Here is a 19,502-nt window from a genome sequence, read left to right as displayed (position 1 = left end):
GTACTGCCAACTGGGTTTCAAATTGGAATACATAAGAAATAATTCCATTGAAAACTATATAATCCTTCTGTAAAACACATTTTAATATGTACGAAAAGCCTTAAAAGACATTTCTTTACTCTAAAACTCCCACTTTTTAAAACTGAACTTCAGGGGTGCCTGGGTGGCTCAGTCAGTTGAGCGTCCAACTTCGGCTTAGGTCATGATCTCACGGTCTGTGGGTTCGAGTCCCACGTCAGGCTCTGTGCTGATGGCTCAGAGCCTGGAGCCTGCGTCAGATTCTGTGTCTCCCTCTCTCTCTCTCTGCCCCTCCCCTACTCATGCTCTGTCTCTCTCTCTCTCTGCCAAAAATAAACATTAAAAAAAATTCAAAACAAAACTGAACTTCAAAAAATATTCCTAATAACGGAAACATATTTATGCACAAAAATGTTCTCTTCAGCATGTTTGTCATGGTCAACAACTGGAAACATCCTAAGTATCCAAAAATAGAAAAGTTATAGTGCATTTATGAATGCACTATATACACAAATAGCATATTATATACCCATTCTAAATTAGTTGACAAAGCTGTATCATAAGACATAATTTTTGTAATATGTTAGCTAAAATAAATTTATATACACAAACACATAGGCAATTATAATTATATAAATAAACCAGTTCTCTATATAGGTGAAACTCTATAAGAAAAACAACAAAAATATTAATAGTTAGTGTTTCAGTGGTAAAACAATGAGTCATCTTGTTTTCTTTTTACCCTAATTGCCTTATAATATGGTTATATTAATTTAAAAAAATTCTAATCACATAATCCAAACACACAAATCTTATATAGATGATATATATGTATATATCATATATATCCAAATATATATCTTATTATATATATATACATACGTATCAGAATCCAAGAATATGAAATAACTAAGTTCATTCAGCTAAAAAAAAAAGTCTAAAATTTAAAACTTCCTACTCAATTCTATATTGGACATAATGTTGCTTATACATAACATAAATGTTTTTCATCAAAAGCATGCCTATTTGCATCACACAAATTATCTTTTATACATCTATAAAATACTGTAGGAAATGAAATGATAGGGAAAAATATATAATCTCAAAAAAATATACAATTTAGTTGGGTTATACCCAAGTAAACAAAATATACTCAAAGAAATAAATATAAGAAAACTTTAGAAAAATAAGACATTAAGTAATTATAATTATAAAATTGCTATAAGGCAATTTGATACATATGTATTAGTTTGCTAAGGCCGTGTTAACAAGGTACTACAAACTAGATGGCTTAACCAACAAATATGTGGTCTCACACAGTCTGAAGGCTGAAAGTCTGAGATCAAGGTATCAGCAGGGCCATTTCCTCTGGAGGGCTATGACAGAGGGATCTGTTTCAAGCCTTCCTCCTTGGCATACAGATGACCATCTTCATATCCCCTTATCTCTTCACATCAGCTTCCTTCTATGCATGTCTGTATCCAAATTTCCTCTTTTTAAAGGGATAACAGTCATACAGGATTAAAACCCATCCAAATGACTGTATTTTAACTGATCATCTCTGTGAAAATCCTATCTCCAAGGTCACATCCTACCTTACTGTAGGTTAAGACTCCAACATAACGTTGTTGTTGTTGTTGTTGTTGTTGTTGTTGTTGTTAGGGGGAGGGCAGTAAATTCAAGCCATAACACCATGGTTGCAACATCCCAAAAACATGGGTAAAGGCTGCCTTTTATTCTAATGCCTACCCAAGACAAAAAAAAAAAAAAAAAAAGGACCCAGAAGGAACTATACCAAGTTATAAGTACTGACTTTCAATGACAATGTTAGGAGTGACTATTACATACCCTGAATTTTTCACCAAGGAAACTTTTTTTTCTTTTTGAGAGAGAGACAGACAGACAGACAGACAGCCAGATAGCACCAGTGGGGGAGAGGGGCAGAGGAAGAGAGAGACAGGGATAGAGAAACAGACAATCTTAAGCAGGTTCCATGCTCAGTGTGAAGCCTGAACTCAGGGCTCGATCCCACAACCCTGGGACCATGACCTGAGCTGAAATCAAGGGTAGGATACTTAACTGACTGGGCCACCTAGGAGCCCCAAGAGAGCATTTTTTTTTAATCAGAGAAATTAAAAAAATATTGTGAGTTCACTGGTCTCTAACCCCAATCTATTCTTAATTACTCTTACCTAGTGGCAGAGGCTCTTCTTTGGGACAGAAGTCTCAAAGGCATAAGCACCCCTCAATTGCTATGACTCCCTAGGGAGAATAAAAATCATGTGAAAGTTTTAAAGATTTCAGTTAAATCTCATCTCATTTGAGATGTTTTATCTCAAATTCTAAATAAGAGCAAATCTTACTTTTAAAAAGTAAACCTCATTCTTAAAATGCAAATCCCTTATGCCAGGCACTATAAGGAAACAAAAGAGAGAGAGACAAAGTACAACATTCACGCACAAGCAATCACACTCTCAGGCACACACATAAAAAGGAAAAAAATGATTGAGCAAATAACTCTATGTGACCTATTGAAAGGAGTAAGTATGTTAAATAAAACTAGGCAATCATATAATCACAACTGGAAATAATTGAGAGATCCTGTCCAAGCTAGTTGTCTTTATTCAGTGAGATAAATACTTTTACAACTACTATTTTCCTATTGTCTTTACAAAAGATCCTCAAGGATGGACTGTCAACATCCTCACTTTCTAAAATATTTCAACTCTTACAGTTTTTTCATCAGAAATAATTTTCTCCTATTAAAAGCTATACTTTTCTCATTTTTTTCATTAAAGTAAGTAATAAGTCATTTAAATTCAATATAGGTACCCTTTGTTAGTATTTCATTTTTGCTATCAAACTTCATTTATTTTAATAGCTTTAAATATGTAATCTTTTACTGATTTCTTCATATCTTTTTAGAAGAAGTGTAATCAAAATGGTGCTCAAACATCTAAAGAAAAACCCAGTAGCGTGTAGAAAAAATTACAATACTTCTTGCACATGACTGTCTTTGTAACAGACTAAGCAAAAAGTCAAACATAATGTTATTCACTGTAGTTCAATTCAGTGTATGTACTGGGAAGCATCTACATAATGAGTACTACAGCTTGATAGGCACTCCTCACTATGCTGTAACCAGGGATCATTCTCGAACAGTGAGACAATAAATCTCTGAAAGCAATTGATTATTTATTTCTAGATATCTACCTCCTTATTCTAATAGGAAGTGGTAGGAATAAATTCCTCACACTAATTTTTGGCATATTTATTTCTCACCAAAAATTAGTTAAATGGAATTTTGAATTCATCTCTGGATTTATTCTTTCAGTTATTCATTCAAATATTTCCTGAACACATACCATATGCAAAGGACTGTATTAGGTGCTCACAATACAGTAGTTAACAGGAAAACTCGGTGTCATAAAGGTTATATTCTAGGAGCGCCTGTGTGGCTTAGTAGGCTAAGTGTCCAACTCTTGGTTCTGGCTTAGATAATTACTTCACAATTAGTGGAAGCAAGCCCCGCATTGGGCTCTGCACTGACAGCACAGAGCCTGCTTGGGATTCTCTCTCTCTCTCTCTCTCTCTCTCTCTCTCTCTCTTTCTGCCTCTCTCTGGCTCACTCTCTCTCTCTCTCTCTCTCTCTCTCAAAATAAACATTAAAAAAAAGCTTATATTCTAGCTGCTAGATTATTAGTGCATATAACCTTATTTGGAGAAGCCACGAAATATCTGAAAAATTAATTTGGGAGAGGAGAAAGTAACTAGAGGAAGATAAAAGGGAAATGAAGGAAATAATTTCAGGCAGAATAATAGGGTTTACCAAAGCTCTAGGATAAGAAGAACCTCTAATAAAAGATAAAAGAACATCTTGGTGGTTGCAGTGCAGACAGCAAGGGAGAAGAAGAAGAAGAATAAATGAATGGAAGAGTGGCAACAGATGAGATAAGTGAGCTATTGTGCTATCAGATCATGTAGGGACTTGCAGATCATATTAACAATTTACAGCTTTGGGGCACCTGGGTGGCAGTTAAGCGTCCAACTCTTGGTTTCAGCTCACGTCATGATTTTAAGGTTTGTGAGTTTGAGGCCCTCATCAGGCTCTGTACTTGTGGCTTGGGGACTGCTTGGGATTCTCTCAATTTCCTACTCTCTCTCTCTGCCCTCCCCGGCTCATGCTTTCTCTCTCATAAAATAAATAAATAAACTTAAAAAAAAAAAAAAACAATTTCAGCTTTACCTTAAGAACAATGGGTAACCACTGAAGGGCGCTATGCTTCTCTCCAATACCTCTTAACCAAGTCAAAAATTTAACACTTCCTGGTTTATTCATTTCCTCCTAGCTCTCTTTTTCCCCATCAAGAGACTCCATATTTCAAAATTATTTGAGTCTATCCCCTTCCCCAAATGGAAGGTTAAAATTTTCTTTGTTCTCACTGCCAGTGTTCTGAGGGACTCAGCAACTACTAAGGTGAACAGTTACTCTAGACATTAAGATGGGCCTGGAACTACCTGTATTAGCAAAAGTTAAATAAGCTAATGGGCCTCTAATGCACATCTACTAAAACTCCTACACAAATAGAGCAAAGATCCCTGACACAAACAGATGTATTAAAATACACTGATAGTAGGACTTAACACTGTTGACTGATCAGTTCTAAAAAATTAAGTCTTACTGTGAGCTTAACACTGTGATCAAGGTCCATTTGTTGCCTCAGCTGTCTGAAATGCTGACAAATTTCAGGAGCAGTGTAAAACCTAAGGCTTTTCTTATGTTCTAGCTCTCACTCCTCCCAGAGAAAACTGACCAGGTCACATGTGAATTTAATAAATCAGTAGATTTAAGAGGGAGAAATCTTAAAGTCAGACACAATTGAAGGAAAAGCAAGAGAGGTTAAGGATGATTTTAAAGTTTCCAGCTGAACTTGGCTCTAGGTTTTACATCATCTCTCTTGTCCCTATATTGAAACTTGAAAGCATAGTACATCTATCCCTCCCAGTTTGCCTGAAAATACCAATTAATCCTTCAAACTCCAAGCAGGATGTAGTATTCCTTCAGAATGTGTTCCTTAAACTCTCCCTGTCAGTGTGCCCATATTGCCTAGCCCAGTGAGAAACAATCACATTTTCTCTGCCACTTTCTTTCCAAGTAGATATTTCTATTAACGTATTTCTCACACCTGTTTATATTTATTTCCTCTACGGACATGTGAAAACCCTGAAAGGAGGGATCTGTGTCTTTAATAGTTGCATTGCCAATGTTTGTCAGGCACACATAAGAGACTCTACATTTGTTGAGTGTACTAACGGCCTATTAAGCTTTTTGCGTTGTTTTTTAAATTTAGGATAGAGGCTGAATCTGGTAATAGTGAAGTGGTTCTTAACACAGTACAGGTAAGAACTATAAACTCTGGACAAAATATTCAAAAACAGCTTTCTGAAGGTGAAGAGCAACCAAACCCGGACATGTAAAAGAATAGAAATGGGAGTTGACGGGTATAAGAAAGTAACAGTATTTTGTAAAATAAGTTGTTTCTTATGATTTTCTATTTAGGGACAAGCCCCGATCCACATCATGAACCAGAAGTTACGGACAATCTCAACAGTTTGAACATGAGAGAAGCAATTCTTGAAACAAAAGCACAAAAGAGAAGAAGCCCCAAATAACCTTGGACAAATGTCTGGCTCAGCCATGAACTACTCACATTCATAAGATTTCAACTGATGCCAACTATGAGTTCTGCAGTTTGAGTTTATCCAAGTAAACGGACACCTTAAAATTTGTCAACAAAATTCAGAAGAGCGTAACAAAATGTAGAATCTCTACACAGCATTATTCACAGCATTCATGATAACAATCCAAAATTACTTAACATACAAATAACAAAGAAAATATAGTCCATTCATGAAATAAAACATGATCAATAGAAACCAAAATCCAGAGGACCCAGATGCCTGAATAAACACATAAAGATTTTAAATCAAGTAGTATAACTGTGTTCATGGAACTTAAAACACATCTCATAATGAATAAAAAGACTGGGAATCATAGCAAAGAATTACAAACTACAGAGTCAAATACAAAATGTACAATAGAAAGCTATGACATTTAAATTAAAATGTTCACAGAATAGGCTAAGTAGCAGATCAGATAAAAAAAAAAAAAAAAGAGCCAATGGAATTAAAGGTAAATCAATTTAAGTATTTAATCTGAAGAAAAATGAGAGGAAAAAGATTGGGAAAAAACAAATAGAACCTCAGGAGCCTAGCCAGCCGTGGTGTTGTGCTGTGGGGAAGAGAGACAGATCTGTAAATCCCGGAGCCAGGTTCTGCCTATCCGACGTCCCTGCTGTGCAGAGACCCTGGGTGAAGCCACCGTCACCATGTCTGACCAGGAGGCAAAACCTTCAACTGAGGACTTGGGGGATGAGAAGGAAGGAGAATACATTAAACTCAAAGTCATTGGACAGGATGGCAGTGCGATTCACTTCAAAGTGAAAATGACAACACATCTCAAGAAACTGTCCAAGACAGGGAGTTCCAATGAATTCACTCAGGTTTCTCTTTGCAGGTCCGAGAATTGCTGATAATCATGCTCCAAAAGAAGTGGGAATGGAGGAGGAAGATGTGATTGGAGTTTATCAGGAACAAACAGGGGGTCATCCAATGATTTAGATATTCTTTTTATTTTTTTTCTTTACCCTCAATCCTTTTTTATTTTTAAAAATAGTTCTTTTGTAATGTGGTGTTCAAAACGGAAATGAAAACTGGCACCCCATCTCTATAAAACATCTGGTAATTTGAAGTCTAGTGCCCATTATTCATGATCACTTGTTTTCATTGTGCTGATTTTTGGTGATCAAACCTCAGCCCCCTTCATATCGCACTCTCCTGTTTAAAAAAATTACATGTGTGCACAGAGAGGCCACCACCTTTTCCAGGACTGTGCATTTTCAGGCTTGTGATAAATAAGGTTGACCAATGCGAGTGTTCGTAATGACTTTCCAACCGGCCCTGAAGTTCTAGTATGTGATTGCTTCACTCCTGGACTATGACTTTCAGTGGGAGATGGAAGTTTTTCAGAGAAGTGAACTGTGGAAAAATGACTTTTCCTTAACTTGAAGTTTCTTTTAAAATTTGAGGGTCTGGACCAAAAGAAGAGAAATAGCAAGCTGGAGTCGAGACGACAGAGATCGCGAGAGTAACGACTAACTCCAAAGACAGCTTCACTGAAGAGAAAGCATTTTAAGATAAAAGTCTTGTCAGAAGATCCCAGAAAAGTTCTAATTTTCATTAGCAGTTAATAAAGTTATTCATGCAGAAGTGTGTTCAACAGAACACTGTTCTTTTTTATTTTATTTGTACTTTTTGGCCTGGGATATGGGTTTTAAATGGACATTGTCTGGACCAGCTTCATTAAAATAAACAAAATATTTGTAAAAATGGTTAAAAAAAAAAAAAAGAACCTCAGGGGCATACAGTACAAAATTACAGATCTAATATAAATGTAATCTCAGTAAAAAAGAGGAATAGAAAGTAAAAATATTTACAGAAATCAACAGCAATAAAAACTTTTAAAGTGCCTCCAAAAACAACACACTTAATTCCTCTCATCGAAATCCTATCAAATTTGGGGAGATGAGCTAAAGCAGTGCTGAGAGAGAATTCTACAGTGCTAGAAAAGAAAGAGCTCTCATTGGCCTAAGATTTCATTTATGAATTTAAAGAAAAACAAAACAAGTAGAAGAGTGGAAATACAACACAGAAATCAATGAAATAAAAAATTAGAGCCAAATTTGTTTCTTTGAAATGATTGATAAAATTGATAAATCATTAGCTCAAGAGAATAAGAGAGAGAAAAAGAAAATAATGCAAATTGTCAGTACCTGGGATGGATTATCACTACAAATCCTACATTACAAACATAAAGACATTAAAAGCATATTACAGAAATGTTTATGAACAACAGTATGCCAACAAATTCAATTACTTACATAGAATGGATAAATCCCTTGTAAAATACAACTTTCCAAACCGACACAAGATAAATGAAAATCCAAATAGCCCATATTTATCAAAAAGGTAAGTTCATTATCAAAAAACCTTCCAATAAAAAAAAGAACAGGACTAGATATTTTCTATTGGTGAATTCTACAAAACTCATTAATAAAACAGGAAGAAGGAACACTTCCCAACCATTTTATGATAACCTCAGTAGCAAAATCTGACAAGGACATTATAAGAAAATAAAATTACAGACCACAGTCTCTCATGAACACAGCCACAGAAATCCTTAATATTGTAAGCAAGCCAAGTCCAGCAATATAGAAAATGGAAAATGCAGCAGAGTTACCTCAGGATGAAAGCTGTTTTAACATTCAAAAATCAATGTAGCATTGCCACTGAGAATGTAACATGGTAATCACTCTGGAAAACAATTTAGTAGTTTCTTAAAAAGTTAAACACACATTTACCATATGACCCAGCAATTTTAATACTATGTATCTATGGAAATGTATATCCACACAGACGTTTATACAAATATTCAAAACAGCATTATTAATAAAAGCTAAAAATTGGCAACAATTCAAATGTCCATAAACTAGTAAATGGACAGTCAGAATGCAGTATACCCCACAATGGAATCAGTGTTTGGCAATAAAAAGGAACATAAGTGAACCTCACATGCTAAATAAGGGAAGTCAAACATAAAGATGACATGTAGTGTGACTGAACAGGCAAATATAAAAAGAGTAAGTTAGTGATTGCCAGAGGCTTGAGGTGTGAATGAGGAGTGACATAAGTGTGCCTGAGCTTTCTTTGGGGGGGGGTGATGAAAATGTTAAAAAAGTACATTATGGTTATAGTTGAATGATTATGGAGAATACCAAGTCATTGACTTGTATGCAAAACAAAAACATTAATTTTATAGTAAGTAAACTGTATCTTATGAAAGCTGCTTTAAAAACCATAATTATGCAGGGCACCCGGGAGGCTCAGTCCGTTAAGCATCTGCAAACATCTCAGTCATGATCTCACCATTCCTGCAATCGAGCCTCACGTCGGGCTCTGTGCTGACGGCTCAGAGCCTGAAGCCTGCTTCGGATTCTGTGTCTCCCTCTCTCTCTCTGCCCCTCCCCTGCTCGCTCGGTCTCTCTCTCTCAAAAATAAATAAACATAGAAAATTTTTTTAAATAAAATTCTATTTATAATAACATGTAACATCAATAAAGCACTTAGAAATAAATGTAACAAAAAATTTGTAATGCCTCTAAATTACAAACTACAAAACAAAACACTGCTGGGAGAAATTTTTTTTTTTTTAATTTTTTTTTTTTCAACGTTTATTTATTTTTGGGACAGAGAGAGACAGAGCATGAACGGGGGAGGGGCAGAGAGAGAGGGAGACACAGAATCGGAAACAGGCTCCAGGCTCTGAGCCATCAGCCCAGAGCCCGACGCGGGGCTCGAACTCACGGACCGCGAGATCGTGACCTGGCTGAAGTCGGACGCTTAACCGACTGCGCCACCCAGGCGCCCCTGGGAGAAATTTTTAAAAGGCCTAAATAAATAAGAGATACACCATGTTCATGAAATGGAAAACTCAGGATTTTTAAGAAGTCAACCTCTCCCCCCCAACACCCTGCTTCTGCCAAGTTAAATTATATATTCTTGCAAATCTATTTATAATCTCCCAGGCCTCTTTGTAGACTGACCATGAATTCTAAAAGGTTTATGTAAATGTAACAACAACAACAAAGCATGACAACTAGAATATTCAAAGCTATCTTAGGAAAAGAAACATGGAGGATGTACAAACCACCCAATTTAAAAATTTATCATAAAGCTCCGGTAATCAAGATACCATAGCACTGGCATAAAGACTGACAAACAGGTCACTAGAACAGGATAGACTCACTGACGCTCCAATCAGTTTTCTACACAGGTGCTACAGTAATCCAATAGAGAAAGGAAAGTCTTTTCCACAAATAACAATGAAACAGATGGATATCAATATGGAGAAGAAAAATAAAACCTGGATCCATAACTCATACACAGACAAGAATTAATTTTATATAGATCACAGACTAAACAACTATAAAACTCCTAGAAGAAAACACAGAAGAATATCTGCATCATCTGTAGTGAAGATTCTTACAGGGCATATTCTTAAGGACACAGAAAGCAAAAACCATAAAGGAAAAAATTGATGAATTAGACTTAATCAAAATTAAAAAGCCTTTGTTCATGAAAAGATCGCTATAGATAAATAAAAAATTTAAAGACAAAAAATTTTCCAAAAACATATATGACAATGGAATGGTATGTAAGATATATAAAGAACTTCTAAATATTTTTTTTAATTTAAAAATGGCAGAACATTTGAACAGGTGCTTCGCAAAATATTTACACACCACCAATTAAGGATATGAAAATATATTAATCATCATTAGCCATCACAGAAGTGCAAACTAAAACTACAATGAACTAAACTATCATACATCCAAAAGAATCACTAAGAGCACTAACCATGTAAAATGCTGGTAAGAATGGGCTCTCTCACACAGTGTTGGAAGTACAAAATGTTTCATCCATTTGGAAAAAGGTCTAACAGATTCTTGTTAAACCAAATATACACCATCTCTCTGACCCAGCAATTACATTCTTAAGTATTTACCCAAAGGAAATAAAATACAAATCCCCAAATGACTTTTGTATAAGAATGTTAAAAGAAGCTTTATTCTTTTATAATGGCCCCAAACTGGAAACAGCCCAGAGTTCCATCAACACAAGAATAGATAAACTATGGTAAATTCACATGATAGTCTGCTACTCAGCAATAAAAAGTAACAAACTGCTGATAAACACAACAATATGAACAAATGGCAAAAGCACTATGTTAAATGAAAAGAAGCTTTACTGAGAAGAGTTTATTCATTTTGTCAGATCCCATTTATACAAATTCTATGACAATAGTCTATGGTGGGAAAAAACTTGAGTGGATGCCTCTGGGGATACGGGGTAGAGATTAACTGGTAGAGGGTATGAAGGAACTTTCTGAAGTGACTATAGGATTTTTTATCTTGATGGGGGTTTGGGTTACTCAGGTACAAGCATGTATGAATACTGAATATTATATTTAAGATTGATGTTTTCATCATATGTAGTTTGGAGGGGAGTGTTTAGGGAGACCATAACCAAATACTGAATTTGAAATAAAAGATATGTATAGCTACAACCTGATTTGAAATATATGCAAAAAAAAAAAAAAAAGACCAAAAACAAGATGGATTGATGGATGGATAAGTGATAGAGTTCTGTAAAATGTAAATGGTAAAATCCAAGTGGTAAGATGACAAGCACAGGAAATATGAAAAAAATCCTAAAGCTCATGAACCTTAGTCTGGAAAGTAAATGACTCCCAGTTATCAAGATGGAGAGAAAGAGAGACAGCACTAGCAGGGGAGGGGCAGAGAAGAGGGAGAGAGAGAGAATCTTAAACAGACACCACACTCAGTGTAGAGTCAGATGTGAGGTTCGATTTCACGGCAGTGAGATCATAACCTGAGCTGAAATCAAGAGTTGGACACTCATCCAAATGAGCCATCCAGGCGTCCCAAGATGGATTAATTTCTTTAAAGTACTGATTAATATTAGCACCTATTTCATATACAATCTACATCCATTTACAGTTACACTTAAATACATAAGCATAGGTATGTAAACAAGTAGAGAAGTCTCCTAGAAGTGAAATACAACTACAAAGCCTCAAAATCTTAACATTTTTTTTCTGGAGAAAAAAAGCAGCATGGGGTAGTTTGCAAAAGGCCACAATGAAAAAAATGGATCAGCTTTATGACCCCTATAACTCTTCATTCAGGACACTCCATACCAAAGATTCATCTTATATTTTCACTTAATCTTGCATGTCTCTCCTTTATAAAAGTTTCCCTGAGGTTCCACTCCCTAAAGATGTTAACCACCCCTCCTCAGAAAGTCCATCATTCTTTGTATTTCTCTTATAAAAACTTATGAAATTTATGTCCACTAGGAAAAATAAAACTGTTAAAAGGCTTGGGCATCAGGCCAACTCTACCTGCTCGACCCAAGATAAATTGCTTTATCTTGTTTCTTTGTATGTAAACTGTGGATAACAGAACTTTATCTCACAGGGTTATTATCAGATTATGGTGCTTAGCCTTCTTCATAAAGTACCAGATAAAAATTACTATTATTATTATTATATTACTATCTCCATATGAGCCTCAGTACCAACAACATTTAACAGGCATTCATTTTTTTAAAAAAATATTCAATTAAAAGAACTGAATAAACTATTCACGTGTTACTGATTGACAGACTATTGCTGTGGCCCATACATATAAACACACTTAAGTAACTGCCCTTCCAGTTTTAAGATGATACTAGTAACTCATCTGTGGCTACTGACTTAAAAACAAATGAGCTTTACTTTGGTTCTTTTTAATTTGTTTTATTTTATCCCTAAAATACAAGATTATTTTTCCATTACCCTCATTTTCATCACTATTTCTGCATGTACTCATAAGGGCAATTCTCTTCACTCCCTAACCTAAGAGCTCACGACCACATCATCCAAGCAACTGAATAATAGCAAACCCAAACCCTTCCCTTGCCATCACTTTAAAATGTTCAGTTCTGGCCCACTCCCCAAATTCCTTGTTTAGAGGCCTTCCAAATGTTCATCTTTACGCACAATTGAAACTTCAGTCATACTAAGTAATTAAATTAACAAGATAAATTGATTAATTGCTACCAGCATGATTATTCTTTCATTGTGAAATCTCCAGGCAAGAATAGGATACAATTTATACTCTGGCAAAAAGGAGAAATGAAAGGCAAAAACCAAAAGTTTTTAAATGTCCATGCCTTGATCTCTACTTCACAGCACTAAGTGCCACATTTCTATTCTCTCACTGCACAGCTCTCATAATGTGGAACCTACACAGTCTTCCTTAGTCATGGATCTAAAACTCAAACCCAAGCCTCTAATTCCTTTAAAAAAAAAAAAAACAAACAAACAAAAAAAAAAACACAAGAAGTGAGACTCAAAACAAAATAGAAAGATGAAAAACAGCATTTCAACAACAACACATTAGACAAAATATCACTAATTAAGGAATATGATAAAAATCATGGCCATTCAGAAAAATAACACCTACCAGTTGTTATCTGGTAGATAATACTCAAGCCTTCTTAATTATAGGACTAAAAATGAATTAGTATCTGAGAAGAACTGAAGTCTTTCTCAATGGATATTAAAACACACATTAGTAATCAGGTACCCATGTGGAAAAACTTCCTTGATCACTCACCAAGCATCCTAAAATAAAAATCTCTCTATGGTAGTACCACTGTACTACAGACATTTTCACTAAAATTGCATCACTAATATTGTAACATATTATTTTTAAAATTCTATAAAATAGTATAACATCAGCAAAAAAATTTGAAGAAACAGAAAATACAATTCAAGTGTCATCTTCTTGGAGAAGCCATTCCCATTTAGAGCAAAGGGTCTACAAACTACTGCCTAGAGATCAATTCTAGCTTGCTGCTTCATTGTAAATAAGATTTTATTGAAATACCACCATGCCCGTTCATGGACATAGTGTTTAAGGTTGACCACAGTATAACTGAAATATATATATTTGGTCTTTGCCCCAGTTCCTTGCACATAGCTTCAAAACCCTTGACATTTTATAGGTGTCCTTTGTTATCCATAATTAGTCCCTTTTGATTATACCTAATGTTATGCTAACAAGGTGACTCATGGTCAGTCCCTAGATAGTTTAAAAGAGAGGAGCCAGCCAATGAAAGACCAAGCATGTGAGCACAGGGCTGGAGACTGAGTTCAATTATGTGGTCAACAATTAAATCAATCACACCTACACAATGAGTCCACAAAAACTGTTGAACAATGAGATTCAGGAAGCTTCCAGGTTGCTGAGCATATGGATGTGCTGAAAGGGTGCCCAGAAAGGGCATCGAAGCTCTGTGTACCCACTCCCCACCTCTAACATACTGACCTATATGTCGCTTCCATTTGGATCTTCCTGAGTTGCAGCTTTCATAATAAAACTAATCCTAAGTATGGTGCTCTCCTGATCTCTGTTGAGTCATTCTAGCAAATTACTGAACTTGGGGGGCGGGGCTATAGTCAGCCAGGCAGAAATGTAGGAAGCCCCACTTGTAGCTGGCATCTGAAATGGAGACAGTCTTGTGGTACCAAGCCCTTAGCTTATAGGTTTGCACTAACTCTAGTGTCAGAATTCAATATAATTATAGGACACCTAATTGAGGTCAGAGATTAGTGTTGCTACCTTCCCACTACAGCTGCAAAGTAGAGTAGCTGCAATAAACAAAATATGGCCCATAAAGCCTAAAGTGCCTGGATCTTTACAGAAAATATTTGCCTACTACTGTTCTAGGGAATTAGTCTCTCAAAGTCTCCTGTTTCAACACTTTTGGTACATATCACTAACACATTAACAATTATATTTATATATTTACTTGTCTATCTCCTCCAGGATATTACTACTTATGAATAAAAAATAGTTTCATTATCATCATATTTTTAGGACCAACTTCTTGGCATACAGTTGACAAAAGCTTAATAAAAATACCTATTTAAAAAAAAACTTCTTACAGCATGTTTCTGTCCCAGTGTGTATCTTTTTTTTTTTTATTTGAGAGAGAGAGAGAGAGAGAGAGAGAGCATGAATAGGGGAGAGGGGCAGAGAGGGACAGAGAGAGAGAATCTCAAGCAGGCTCCATGCCCAGCACAGAGCCCAACATGGGGCTTGAGCCCTTGACCATGGAGTCATGACCTGAGCCAAAATCAAGAGTTAGACATTGAACCAGCCAGGCGCCCCCAGTGTATCTTATTTTCTATTTTAGTATCAGGCCTATGTTCTGATTCTAAAAGAAAAAAACAAAACATTATTGAGAGATCATGGATTATTAGCATATTAAGGCCTGAGAGTACCACAAAATACTCTAATTCAATCTTTATTTTCAGTCATGCAAAATAAAGTCTACAACGCTTAAATGACTTGACCAACTAATTAGTAACAAAGACAAGATCAGAATCCAAGTCCAAAATCAATAATCTTTTCACTAACAATACCAAATCTTTCTAATGAGTGAATAAAAGCATCACAACATAAGTAAAACTAAACTTTGTTCAAAATGTACCCCCTAAAAGTACTCTCCATTCATGCTACTCAGAGTACCAGTCAATGAATGAGAAGGCTGAATCAGAACATGAATCAACACACTTCTTTCACAAAGAAAGTTTTGTTATGGAAAAAAAATATTTGAAATAAACAGTGTGCTTACTAACAAATTTGATTTACATTCTGGCACAAGCTCCTTATCTCCTCTCAGACCAAGAAACATTTTACAAATATCCAAACCTCTTCTGGGGGCCACATTCTCAATAGCAATGTACTAAACAAACATTCAGTATTGAAGCAGAAACTGTTAAAAGTATAATGATCTTCAAATATACAATTTATATACACAGCTCCTACTTGAAAGGAATACGAGGGAAGGAAAATAACATCTATTTCACTCCATATATAAGGATTTCCTTATATATCCATATATATGCAGTGTAGATACAGACATAAAGAGGAAGACAAACAGAAGCTCAGAGAGATGTAACACTTGGCTCAAGGTCACAAAGCAAAGAAGAGGCAGAGCCAGGATTTGAATTCAGATTAGTCATTCCACAAAGGCCAAGCTCTTTACAGAAAACCAGGATACAAAAACAGATTTGACTCAAATAGCATTTGCACATTAATTCATAAATCTAAATATAGTCCAGCACATCAATTCATAGCTGTAAAAGGCCTAAAAGGAGCAGGTACAGGATGGATCTAGAAGAAGCACCCACTATTTATATAGACTTCACCACTGAACAGGCTGTCCTCTCTGACCAATCCTGTTGTTTCAAGGAGAGAAACACAAGAAATACTGAAGGAGTAAGACAATACTAGTCTATCTAATCAGATCACCTTACACGGAATATACACACGTATTGCTTTGCTCTTGTCACTCTTGCCAAAACTTCTCCTCCACACTGCCCAAAGTCCTGAGCTTCAAATTTACCCAGCTTCGTTTGTCTCATGTGTAAAAGGGGACAGAAATGCCTATATCATGGAGTTACTACCTTAATTGAAAATACTTTATTTTCTCTATTGTAAGAAATATTTTTCATATATTAACATTTCTGAAATCAACATATAACTCATAATTGATGTGTACATTTAATGTAGTAGTGTTTCTTTTCTTACCCCTAAGTGCTATTATTAAATCAATAACGGTCAACTGCATAGCAGAATGCCTAACAAAAACTTGTAACTACTATCGTGGAAATGAGCAACAGATTCTGGTTTTGAAAGCAGCTCATTCCAGAACTTTTCTTTATGTACTCATAAAAGCATACATGTTTAAAGCATTATTTTTATTTTTCCTGCTCTCCCTCCACCTTGACGTCTAGAGACCTCGATTTTGCCAACTGCAGTTTGCCAACCACATCACATTTCAAGTGACTCCTGAGTTTGTTGACAGATTAATGTAGTTAAAAGATAACTAATGTAATGCAAAAACTGGAAATACTTAACTTCCTGAAAATTGTCTCTGACTCTGAATTAGAGAAGAATCCAGTAGAGACAGAAGCTTAAGCTAAGTCCTAAAGGATAGGCAGTAATTTGATGGGAGAGAAAAACATTGCTACAAAGAAGGTACTACTTTAAACATACTATGCTGATACAAATTTCCAGATGTAGATAGAATACTCTCACTCTACCCGATCTACTCAGCAAACTCCTGCTCACCCTTCAAATCCAATCTCAAGAGAATCCTCTACCTTAAAGTCTTTCCTGACTTCTGCAAACAGTTTTGTCGCTTTCTCTTCTGTGATGTTGTATTCTAATACACACTTTTTCTTGAGATCACAGGAGAAATAAAAGGCAGAACAAACACTTGAATTCAGATTAGTCAAGCGACAAAGGCCTGATCACATTACTCAGTATTTTTTAAATTTACACATCAGTCTCTCTTTTTAGAATCTGAAGTCTTTAAAGAAAAGATTCATCTTTCCAATCCCATTCTACCCCAGGTTTGACCATACTATTCCTAGGAATAAGCAATTTAGCTCCCAATCACCACTGAGAAATAAAAATATGTTTAAATTAATCTCCTTCTCCTCTCCACTGGGTATTTATAAATCTTTCAAGGTTTAGAACATCCGAGAATGTTGCTGAAGTATATATACTCTTAAATTTTAATGGAAGAAGACAACACATATTGCCAACTCTCAAAAACTAGACAATTATCCAAATGCATCGTGCTAGCTTTGAGGCAAGACATCCCAAGAACACTGCTGTGACGCGTCCTCTACTCTGGACACTGCTGTGAATCATCCAGAAGCTTCTTACAACAGTTCTTTCTCCAATCCAGTATTTCCAGCACCCGCTGGTCCCAATGTTGTTCCAGTATTAATTTGATCCAAGGGGTGTCAAGTGTTTGCCTACTAATCACCTAGTCACCTAGATAATGCTCTTCCCCTGGCTCTTCCTGCACATGGAAGTGAGAAAATAAATTTCTGCTGTTCAAGCTATCTGTTCTGTGACAGCAGCCTTAGCAAATTAGCACACCAGCCAAGCCCAGGTAACTCAAGTTGAATATAATAAAAGGAATAATTGCTAGACTAGAAATTCAGAGACCTGAAATCCAGTCCTAAAGCATGGCAATTTAAAAACTGTGTAACCCAGATTAAACCAGTAACTTTCCTGTGCCTAGGTTTCCATATCTGAAAACCAGATAATCTTTGAAACTTTATCATGTACTAGCATTCCAGATTCTAGTATTCAAAATCAGCGTCCTATTTAAAATATGGTACTCCCGGGGCGCCTGGGTGGCTCAGTCGGTTAAGCGTCCGACGTCAGCTCAGGTCATGATCTCACAGTCAGTGAGTTCGAGCCCCACATCGGGCTCTGTGCTGACAGCTCAGAGCCTGGAGCCTGCTTCAGATTCTGTGTCTTCCTCTCTCTCTGCCCCTGCCCTGTTCATGCTCTGTCTCTGTCTCAAAAAAAATTAAAAAAATAAATTTTAAATATGGTACTCCTGACAATTAATACTAAAATTAGCACTCTAAATACAATAGGGGACTCTGATTCTGATAAATCAAATAAATAACAAACTGTTATGTCCTGCTTTCCAGGTAAAGTTATGGCTACTTCTCAACTTCTGTTTTAGTAAACAGGATAAACACGAATTTCCAGAAAGTATATTTTCACATATATTTTCTAATAGTAATTCATAACAAGTAGTCATTTCTTTCATTAAGAAACAGTCTAGCAAATAATTCAAGCAAATATCTAGTAAAACACGTTAGAAATAATTTTCATCCAACCAATTCTTACATTTTATTGCAACTGCTTCTTCAACTCTGAAGCAATGTTTACAATTTGCCTTCCAAAGTATTTGCTGACAATAAGATGCATTTTAATTTGTTGCCATATTGATTTCTATGAATTATTTAGGCAATTTTTACCAGAGCAGGGAGAACAAGTTTTTCCCCAGTGAGATGTGGTTTTTAAATTATTGCTATTAAGTCAATGCATCAGTTAGGATGAGGTTTACTGATACATAACAAGAAAACCAAAAACATGAGTGGTTCAAACAATATAAAGATTATATATGTGTGTGTCGGCATGTATAAATATATATTTGTATATGTATATATACACATACAGATGCATACATATAAAGAAAGAAAACATGCTAGAATATTAGTTTATTTCTATCCCTCCAATGGTTCATTTATTTTTAAGATATTCCCTTCTAAACCAGTGCTGCCCAGTGAAAATATTATGTAAGCCATATATATAATTTAAAATTTTATTAACCACAATAGAAGAAAATGTAAAGAGAAACAGGAGAAATTCAGTTATATTTCATTTAACCCAATATATGTAAAACACCATTTTAACATGTAATAAATATTTTCAAATTATTATGATTTTTATACCAAGTTTTCAAACTCAAGTGTGCGTTTTATGCTTTCGGTACATTTCATGTGCTCATCAGCCACACGTGGCTCGTGTCTACCCTATGACTACACAGCTCTAGACAGACCTAGCCAGCTTTCAAACCTCAGCTCAAGCATAACTGCTTGTGTGAAGCCTTCCCTTGACGCCTTCCTTTGACTTCATTAGTACATTTCTCCTCTCAGTGTGGCCCACCATAACCTGATTCCTTTCTATCATAGAATTTACAGATATAATTGCCTGTAATTATCACCCTCTATAGCATTAAACACTCCAGGGCAGGGATGTGTCTTGATCATTGTATCCTCAATGCCTAGCATTACATATGGTGAGTACTCAATAAATATTTGCTTGAATAAAAGGGATAGGCAGTCAGAT

General features: G+C 35.6%; 1 protein-coding gene and 1 pseudogene across 1 annotated transcript in view; one reads left to right on the top strand and one right to left on the bottom strand.

Annotated features, from left to right (window-relative positions):
- NBEA (neurobeachin) overlaps positions 1-19,502 on the bottom strand; it is a 694,460-nt gene that overhangs the window by 655,250 nt on the left and 19,708 nt on the right.
- Positions 6,352-6,912, top strand: LOC115509691 (annotated as a pseudogene).

This window comes from Lynx canadensis, chromosome A1 (genome assembly GCF_007474595.2).
Source record: "Lynx canadensis isolate LIC74 chromosome A1, mLynCan4.pri.v2, whole genome shotgun sequence".
NCBI classification, from domain to species: Eukaryota; Metazoa; Chordata; class Mammalia; order Carnivora; family Felidae; genus Lynx; species Lynx canadensis.
Note: the sequence above shows the minus strand (reverse complement) of the source record. Positions and strands in the feature narration are given on the sequence as shown.